The sequence below is a fragment of the Bubalus kerabau genome, chromosome 15 (genome assembly GCF_029407905.1).
Source record: "Bubalus kerabau isolate K-KA32 ecotype Philippines breed swamp buffalo chromosome 15, PCC_UOA_SB_1v2, whole genome shotgun sequence".
NCBI lineage: Eukaryota > Metazoa > Chordata > Mammalia > Artiodactyla > Bovidae > Bubalus > Bubalus kerabau.
In genome coordinates this window covers 48,410,698-48,420,661 of record NC_073638.1, presented here as the reverse complement: position 1 = coordinate 48,420,661, position 9,964 = coordinate 48,410,698, and the positions used below count along the sequence as shown (strand labels likewise).

Sequence of the window (9,964 nt, the reverse complement as noted above, 5' to 3'; positions counted from 1 at the left end):
TCCCCAAGATCACTGACATCATATTCATTATTAGAATATTTTATGTATTTATTCTAATATATACTCTATAGTCAAATAGTAAATAAGTAGTATATATAACCTGCTCAAGTCAACTTACAGCTGTATGTAATAATTTAAATCTCATCTATCTTGGAAAAGAACGAGTGAGCATAAAACCAAGTTTCTCTTCCAATAATGAGAAAGGCCAAAGTATCCTAGAGATCTCAAGGTCTGAAACAAGGCTCAAGCAAGCCTATTGCTCACAGAAAATAGACAAACAATGCTTCTCTGAATCTGCTTGGTCTTGATGCTGTATATAAGGGTATTCATGAATGGAGGAAAGAGAAATTAGACATAGCTCATGGTAATGTGGACCACATGTGGCACATGCGTCCCAAACCTGTGGATGAAAGTCAGGCCAATCACAGTGATGTAAGAGACCAGGACACAGCTGATATGGGAGACACATGTGTTGAGAGCCCTAGCTCGCTCCTCTCCAGAGGCAATGCCCGTCACTGTCTTAAAGATTAGATGAGATGAGAAGAGACAAGATTCATCAGAGCATCATCAGAGCATCTAGGAAGAAAGTCGAAGCAACCAGAATAACTGGGTACATATGATTAAATGTAATATCAGCACAGGCGAGTTTCATGACATCTTGGTGGAGGCAAAAGGCATGAGAAAGAACATGGGGATGGCGGTATGGGAACAAATAGAGTGGCAGAATTGGAGGTACTGGACACAAAGTCACTCACTAACACCCACAGTCCTATTTTCATCACCCAGGAAATGGTGATAATGGAGCTGTACCTCAGAGGGCTACGGATGTCAATGAAACCGTCATAGGCCCTGGCAGGCAAGATACCTGATTCTACGATAGCCAGTGTGTGCATGAAGTAGGATTGAGTGAAACAAGCACTCTGGGCAATTTCCCTCCGATCCAGCAACAGGACACCCAGGACTACGGGCATTGTAGTTAGCGTCATCCCAAGATCTGTACCTGCCAGCATAGCCTGGAAGTAGTACATGGGCTCATGAAGACTGTGTTCATCCAAATAAGGAAGAGCAGCGTGCCATTGCCAGAAAGGATGGAGAGGTATATGATAAAGAAAGGAAGAGAGATCCAGCGGTAAACTGCTTTTAAGCCCAGGAAACCAGTCAGCAAGAAGGGAGCTGCACTGTTGTTGGACCACATGGTAGGTTTTGCAGGTGAAGTGCCTTGTTTAAGGCACTCTTATGATACTGTATTTGTTCTTTCTCTCCATCCTCTTACAGCATATTATCAAGCCATTTTTTCCTTAAATGTACAAGAATGTATGTATTGTCTCAGTCTTAATTAATTATAAATCTCTATCCACAAAGCCTTTTCCTGGAATAATAAGCAAACATAATACTAACCAAGTTAATAATCTCAACAGTTTACTCTTCAGCATCCAACTTTTATTCTATCAATCACACATCTATGTTTCTAGCCTTTATGGTTAGTTACCCAAATGATTCTATGGCTCTATTTCATACTCTTCACTCCTTTACTCCTCTTCATATAATCTTTCACATTTAGGCATTCTTCCAATATGAACCAATTAAGATTTTCTCTCTTGAAATCAATCAGATATTTGTGTCACTGATTAATCACTGAAGAAAATGATTAATCCATAGAATTGAGTCCATCACCAAGAAATATTTGAGAAATATCAATAGTGATAAGAGGAATTTGAATAAGGAGATGACTTGTCAAAGTCTAGAGAAATCAGAATAAGTGGGCATGCATGCATGCATGTTAAGTCACTTCAGTCGTGTCCAGCTATTTGGGACCCTATGGACTGTAGCCTCCCAGACTCCTCTTTCCATGGGACTCTCCAGGCAAGAATACTGGAGCCAGTTGCCATTCCCTTCTCCAGGGGATCTTCCCCAGCTGGGAATTGAACCCACATCTCCTCTCCTGCATTGGCAGGCGGGTTCTTTACCACTAGCGCCCCCCAGTGGGAAGAATTGGTAAACTTGTTTTGGCAAGGTATATGGAGCCCCACTCCGTAGACACGGGGCTCAGGACATTTTCTGTACTGCAGAAGACCTGAGGCCTGAAACACCAAGACACAAACTGTAAAATAGGAAAAGAGATGGTAGTTGAGAGCTCTCACAGGAAACATTTTGAGGAAGACAGCTCCTGGAACAAATGTCTCAGAAGCCTTGAGTCATAGATTTTAAAAAATCATGAGTATCTGAATGACAAAAGCAATATCAGAAATTCTTAACTGAATGCATAAATTTTACACAGCCATCTCTTTGGAAAAGATAAGGCTCCCAGAGTGAAAAAGATGGCTGCTATATTGTTAATGGAGGCATCATATAGAACTTCTTGTATTTATGAATTTAGAAAGCTCATAACCAGAAAAAATTAAGAATAGGCTTCTATAGAAAATTTTTAAATATGAAATGTTTATAATTATACTCTTATCAAATCAAGTTAGCTTTGATTGCCTATAACCAAGAAATTTCACAGCAAGCTGATTGCAGTAACCTAGTGACTCAAATGGGTAAAGAATCTGTCTGCAATGCAGGAGACCTGGGTGGGAAGACCCCAGTTGATCCCTGAGTCGGGAAGATAGCCTAGCAAATGGAATGGAAACCCACTCCAGTATTCTTGCCTGGAAAGCTCCATGGACAAAGGAGCCTGGCGGGCTGTAGTCCATGGGGTTGCAAAGAGTCAGATATGACTGAGCAAGTAACATTTAACATAAGAGAAACACTGCTGCTACTGCTGCTAAGTCACTTCAGTCGTGTCCGACTCTGTGTGACCCCATGGATGGCAGCCCACCAGGCTCCCCTGTCCCTGGGATTCTCCAGGCAAGAACACTGGAGTGGGTTGCCATTGCCTTCTCCAATGCATGAAAAGTGAAAAGTGAAAGTGAAGTCGCTCAGTCATGTCTGACTCTCAGCGACCCCATGGACTGCAGCCTACCAGGCTCCTCCGTCCATGGGATTTTCCAGGCAAGGGTACTGGGGTGGGGTGCCATTGCCTTCTCCGAAGAAAAACATTAGTTTCTTCCAAATTCAACTGAACCTCTATGTTCCCAAGGTCTTTTTTTTTTTTTTAATTTTTATTTAACACCAAAAGCACTTTGTATTGGAGTATAGCTGATTAGCACAATGTTGTGGCCGTTTCAGGTGAACAGAGAAGGGACTCAGCCGTAAATATACATGTATTCATTCTCCCCCAAGTCCTCCTCCAATCCAGGCTGGCACATAACATTGAGCAGAGTTCCGTGTACTGTACTATAGGTCTTTGTTGGTTATCCATTTTAAATATCTCAGTGTGTACATGACTTTCCCAAAGTCCCTAAGTATCACTTCCTCCTAGTAACCTACCCAGAGTCTTGTTAAATATTCGTTTTCTCTTATCATCATTACTGATATCTCTGAAGAGGAATTTAGAAAGAATGAAATGACAACAATCTTTGTACCACTTCCATTTCATAAAAATATAAAAATAAGAATAGATTTTTGAGGATTTTGCATATAGTAACGTATCTAATAAAGAGCAGTGGATGGTGAGTGGAGATGGACAGAGGAAATGTGAATGTTCTGTGGAAATGACCACCACTTCAGGGAATACTGTCAATGACAAAAAGATCAGTCTGGACATTTAAGTGGCAGGTACTTTGTTGATGTGGGTACTGATGAGATTGCCACTAAGTTGATCCGCTGAACTATGACCCATGTGAGGCTCCCTTGTCAATGCCTATTTACCTGATGTATAAATCATCATAAATCATCATTCCTACCTACACCAACCCCTTAACCTTTCAACACTGTATTTCTAAAATAATAAAACTCGTGAAATGAAAAGAAAGAGAATGGATAAATGCAAAAGTTTGCTGTTTGGGATATGTACAGATGACCTATTAGGACCAACTGTCACCCAGTAAGTGGACCAGAGGAAGGAAGCAGGAGAAAAATCCAAACTTGCTTAAATGACATGGACTTGTAAAATCTGAACTGAAGGTTTTGGATTTTGGAATTTGAAGTGATTCAGGTACACAAATTGTATGGGGATTGTTTTGGGAATAGACATTAAAATGTATTATTTTTGATAGACTAAATTAGAATTGTACTCTATTCGTTACCTGCAGTCTTTAGCAGCAGCCACACGGGCATTTAATTATGGAAAATGGCAGTTCCAGAAACTGTCCTCATATTCCCAAAATGCCAGAGGGAGTAGCCGCCCACTTTAGGGGGGCTCTTATTCGCAATGTGTGCCAATAGTAGCTTCCGTGGAGCAGCTCATCACCACCAGGCAAGCTTGAGGCTCCATCAGAGATGCAGAGATCACTAGAATTTACTATCTCCTCTCCCTCCTCAGTGGCTCTAATGGTAAAGAACCCACCTGCCACTGCAAGAGACATAAGAGACTCAGGTGAGGTCCCTGAATTGGGAAGATCCCTTGGAGGAGGGCATGGCAACCCACTCCAGTATTCTTGCCTGGAGAATCCCACGGACAGAGTCCATAGGGTCGCAAAGAGTCAGAAACGACTGAAGCGAACTGGCTTGCATGCACTGCCTCCTCAGAGTCTTCATTGGTCTGATTCTCTGAAAATATTTTCTCTGAAAAATTCTCTGAAAATTCCCTGAATCCTTAGTAGTTTCTAAGAATAACTCAGATAAATCATTTAGAGTTTATTCAGCCTGCTGTGCTGGCTAGAAACTAGAGAACTGTTCTATAAACCTGTAGTACAGACATAAGAAGTTGAAAAATGAAGGGAAAGAAGACAGCACATTAGAATTATGCTGAAGAAATGGAAAAATCTTCTCTTTACTTCTGTGTAATCTGAAAGCACCCCATATAGTCAGCACCTCCTGACTCCATTTCCTTCACACTTAGATATTGCCTAAGAATCTGTACTCTTTTGTTAAAAAAGTTATATCTAGATATCTATATATTTAGATAGATAATCTCAACGAATAATGAGAAGACGGGTTGGAGGCAACAATCTCAAAGATCTCAGCTTTTAAGTGTAAGTTTAAATTTTGTCTTAGGTATAAATTATGATGGAAAATAGATGTAGAGAAAATTTGTGAACCCAGGGAAGCATTCATTTTAGGATAGAAGGACATATCTCAAAGAAAATGGACAAAGAAGTAGGCAGAAATATAAGAGGATAGTAAAGGTGATCTGTAATTTAAAAAGCAAATGGAAAATAAATTTTATAGAATTAGGCAGTGCTGTAGTTTAATAGTGAAAAATGTCATAGAATTTCCAAGTAAGATAAAAATGGAAAATATCCATTTGGAGGGCAATAGGCTTTCGGTGATCTTGACATTTTCAATAAAACTTTAGAAATACGATCAGAATGATTGCAAAATGGAAAATGAATACTTAATGAGAGTGAAATATATTTACATTCATTCTACAGATGAGAAAATTGAGCCTTCAGTAGGTTACACAATTTGTCAAAAATCATACAATTAATAGGTGGCATATAAGAATTCAAACTCAGGTTTATCTGACCCCTGAACTCATTATCTAAACCAACATCCATTGAATGTAAATACTAATACATCTGCCCAAGTTTGCCTTCCCATATAGTATCCTATTTCATAAATTATTCATTTCGTTAAAAAAAAAAATAAGACTAAAATGCTTTCTCCTCCTTAACAGCCATGCCAAGGAGTTACTCTTAAAGCATTTTTTGCTGCATCTGAATCCATGTATTTCCTTACCCAGGCCACAGCTTTTTCTTTGTGGTTCCTGAGCACAATCTGTGGATTGGTTTGTTCTGTATCTTTACCATGTGTTCAGAGTCCTGAGATGTTTATTTGTTAAAGAAACAACTCCCAAGAGAGTTATCTAGCTCATTTCCAACATAGGCTATTTGGGAATACCAAATGATCCTTTTTTCCCTCTCCCATCTGAAAAAGATCTGGCCTGCTTAAGTTGCCCCCTATGCCCTCCTTTTCTTCTTGTATGGAGAATCTCTAAGTGAAGCAGTGTCTCTACCATCAGATGAAGCAAGCCTATCCAAGTTACTCTCAAGAGTTCTATGTGTCATAGAACAGGAAGATAAGTCACTGATTCTTCAAAACTGTTGGCCTTGGCAAAAACTATTCAATTCTTTTTTTTTAAACTGTTCTTGAATTATATTTTGACATACCACAATATTTTTAGAAACAGCAATATGAAGAGACCATTAGATCCAATTCTTTTTCAAATTTTTAAAGAGAAAGTGAAAGTCACTCAGTCCTGTCTGACTCTTTGTAACCCCATGGACTATACAGTCCATGGAATTCTCCAGGCCAGAATACTGGAGTAGGTAACCTTTCCCTTCTCAGGGGATCTTCCCAACCCAGGGATTGAACCCAGGCCTCCCACATTGCAGGCAGATTCTTTACCAGCTGAGTCACAGGGAAGACCATCAACGTGAAAGTGAAGTCACTCAGTCGTGTCCGACTCTTCACGACCCCATGGACCGCAGCCTACCAGGGCCCTCCGTCCATGGGATTTTCCAGGCAAGAGTACTGGAGTGGGTTGCCATTGCCTTCTCCGAATCCTTGAGCCACCATCTATTAATAAAATTTCATCAGACATCTATTTGTTGTTTCTATGGATTGAAAACTCCCTACCTCCTGAGGTAATGCATTCCATTTTTGACTCTATTATATATGTGATATAATTATACATTGAAATATAAATCTACTTCTCTGAATGATCTACCCCTTATCCCTAGTCCTGATCTCTGAAGTCAAATGATCAAATTTAAACAATCATATTCATATCCCACCTCTAAATCTTATAAAAACATCTGCATTAATATTTATGAGACATCTTTCTTGATAGCTGGGCATCCAGTAGTATGTTAACTACTCGTCACATAATATTTCCTAGTTCTGATTCTTTTATTATCGTCCTGCTCCATAATAATCTGGATGTTATCAGATCAGCCTCATTCGGCAAATACCCATTGAACCACATGCTTAATTTCTATTTCAGCAGTCTATGATTGTGCAGGTCTGCAAATCCAAAACCCTTGTCTCAAGCTGCATTCCAGAATCCAGTCTTTCAGATTTAAAAAAACTCATAAAGTGACTTCCCTTGTGGTCCAGTGGCTAAGACTCCCTGCTTCCACTGCAGGGGGTGCGGGTTCAGTCTCTGGTCAGAGAACTAAAATCCCACATGCTACACAGCATGGTCCAAAATTAAAGCAAAATAGTCATAAAATGTGCACTCTATATTATGCATGACACCTCTAGCAGGTTGCAACCTGTAATACCTTATAAACTGTCATCTGTTTATATTAAGATAATGAAGAAAGACTAACTTGTATGCTCGGGTCAGATTTTGCTACAATGTGATCTTAGACTGTGTCCGATCTTTGTTGATAGAAATATACTTCATAAATAGTTTTGCAGAATCTTTGATTTCAGAATTATTGTTAGGGGATTGTAGCTTTTTAATAACTTTGTTATCAAGTTAATTAACATTGCACTCATAATAAAACTTCTGAAAGACTTTTAAAGGAATTGCATTTTCATTTTATAGCAAAAAGCTTAGTTGTGGTTGGTGCTCATTAAGTACTAGCTGAGTGAATGAATGCAGAATCATGTTATCAAGCAATCGGGTTTCTAGTCGTACATCTTTTACTTTTATTTATAAGAAGATTAATTATTTTAGATTCAGTCCCTCACTCAAGTATGTCGAATTATTTGTTCTTTTCTTGTTTATCATTTATGTATGTCCCACTTTTATTTCAACCATATTGCAGAAAGAAATGTGTAACATGACACCATCATGTTACAGAGGAGAGATGTGTCTATTTTCCTTGAGTGCTTTTATTGATTTGTGAGGATTAAGAAAAGATTTTTTCAACCGCCTATTATAGAGCTTATACTTCTCTATCTTGACTTAAAGACTACTTTGAAAAGTGTTATTGGTGTTTAATTACAATAAGTCCACCTGATGCTATAATCTACCCAGACTACTGATTGCTTAGACTAATACTTGGAAGAGGGTTTCAGTTTCAATAAAATCTCTACCCAGAGGATGCTATACTACAAGTTAAATTTATTTGCTTCCTCTTGATGTCAGCTCTGTCACCACATGGGAAAAACAGAAACTGAAGCTTACGCTCTGGGAGATAGAGGGCCATGTGTGTTATTCTTGCCAGGGAGTGGCAGAGAGGCCTGTGGTCTTCCCAAGTGGCCCGGGACTCCGGGCATGCATCTCGGAACTGGACTGCCAACCGGGGTGTCTGGTGCACCAAGCCACATTGAGGTGGGGGTAGGTGATCTGGCTAACCAGCTGCCAAAAATAAATAAACAAAAAACCTGGAAATAAAATAATGTCTGTAGATTTTTAATGTAATGTATACATAGAGCATAATATTATTCAGCCACATAAGAAAAGATGTTGTGATAGGAAATTTGAAAATGTTATGCTAAGTGAAATAAGCCAGACACAAAATAATATTATAAGATTCTGCTTTATAAAATATGTACAATAGGCAGTCATGGAGATATAAATTAGATTAGAGGTAACAAAGACCTGGAAGAAAGGTAGAATGGGGACTTATGGATTAATGCATGCAGCGTGTCTGCTTGGGATAATGAAAACCTTTTGGAAATAAGGATGATAGTTGAATATTGTGAATTAATTTCATGAAATTATACACTTAAAATGGCAAATTTTACATTATATACATATTAAATGCAAAATATATATAAACCACAATAAAAATAATTCAGTACATTCATTCTATTTCATTAAATTTATTTTGAAAGTTGTGAAAGTTTTGGGATCAGAAATTATTTATAGGATAAGACATTGAAAGGTTTATCACTGTTTTACATGTGTGCAAGAACACACAAATGCACATATATTATATATATATGTATTCTTCTTTCTTGAGAAAAAAATTAAATATAGTCATATATATGTTGTACATATATTACAGTACTATTTTTCTTATTTATAAATTAACAAAATTAATAACAACCAATAATTGCTTTTCAGATGGTACGTCTATTCTTCAAACAGTGTAAAACAGAAACTCAGGGTTATCTTTGCTTCCTTCTCAACCTTTTTTCCTCTGTTTTTCTAAAAAAAAAAAAAGAAAAGAAAAAATCCTATAAATCTTATTCAATTTATATCCTAAATTTATCTCATGTTAATCCATTACCTCCCATCTCTATTTTCTTAAACTGAGCTGCTATTACCTCTTTTTAAAACTACTCTTAACATCCTCTGATTGTTTCTTCTGTTTGTCTCCATCTCCATCAAACTCATTCATGAGTTCAGAGATACTCTGGCATAAAGCTTTGTAAATGACACTCTATCACCTGGAAAGCAAATCCTGCATTGAAATATAGTGCTTTTGAGATAGAGTTTCATGGTTCTCAATCCACATGCTCTAGTTCATCTTTGTATGGCCCTCAAATGAAGCTGTGATTACCTACTTTCTTTATAGTAGGCTGTGGTTGTCCCGGACTGGACATCTAGCTTGACTTTTTCTAAACTGTTACTTATCACTTGTTAAAAATATGGAATCTGAATTTCCCTATCTTTCCTGGTTATTGAAGTATTTTTTATGTTTAGATATATTACCTATCTCCAAATTCTACCTACGTAGAAATTATCTATGGATTCCCAGGTGGCTCAGTAGTAAAGAATCCGCCTGCCAATCTAGGAGATGAGGATTTGATCTCTGGGTTGGGAAGATCCCCTGGAGTAGTAAATAGCAACCCATTCCAGTATTTTTGCCTGGAAAATCTCATGGACTGAGGAGCCTGGTGGGCTACAATCCATGGGCTTGCAAAGAGTCAGACACGACTGAGCACACATGCAGAAATTACCTATCTTTATTGCACTCTTGCTCAACTTAGCTTGTATCTTTATGTAATAATTGAAGCCTATCTTACTCTGATAAAAGGCCTAGACATCCTGGAGCTTTCAAAATTCTGAAATAAAAGT

At 38.1% G+C, this 9,964-nt stretch overlaps 1 pseudogene; it reads right to left on the bottom strand.

The window, feature by feature from the left end:
• Positions 1-243: 243 nt before the first annotated feature.
• LOC129627778 (olfactory receptor 51B4-like) lies at positions 244-1,195 on the bottom strand (annotated as a pseudogene).
• Between the last annotated feature and the right edge of the window lie 8,769 nt (positions 1,196-9,964).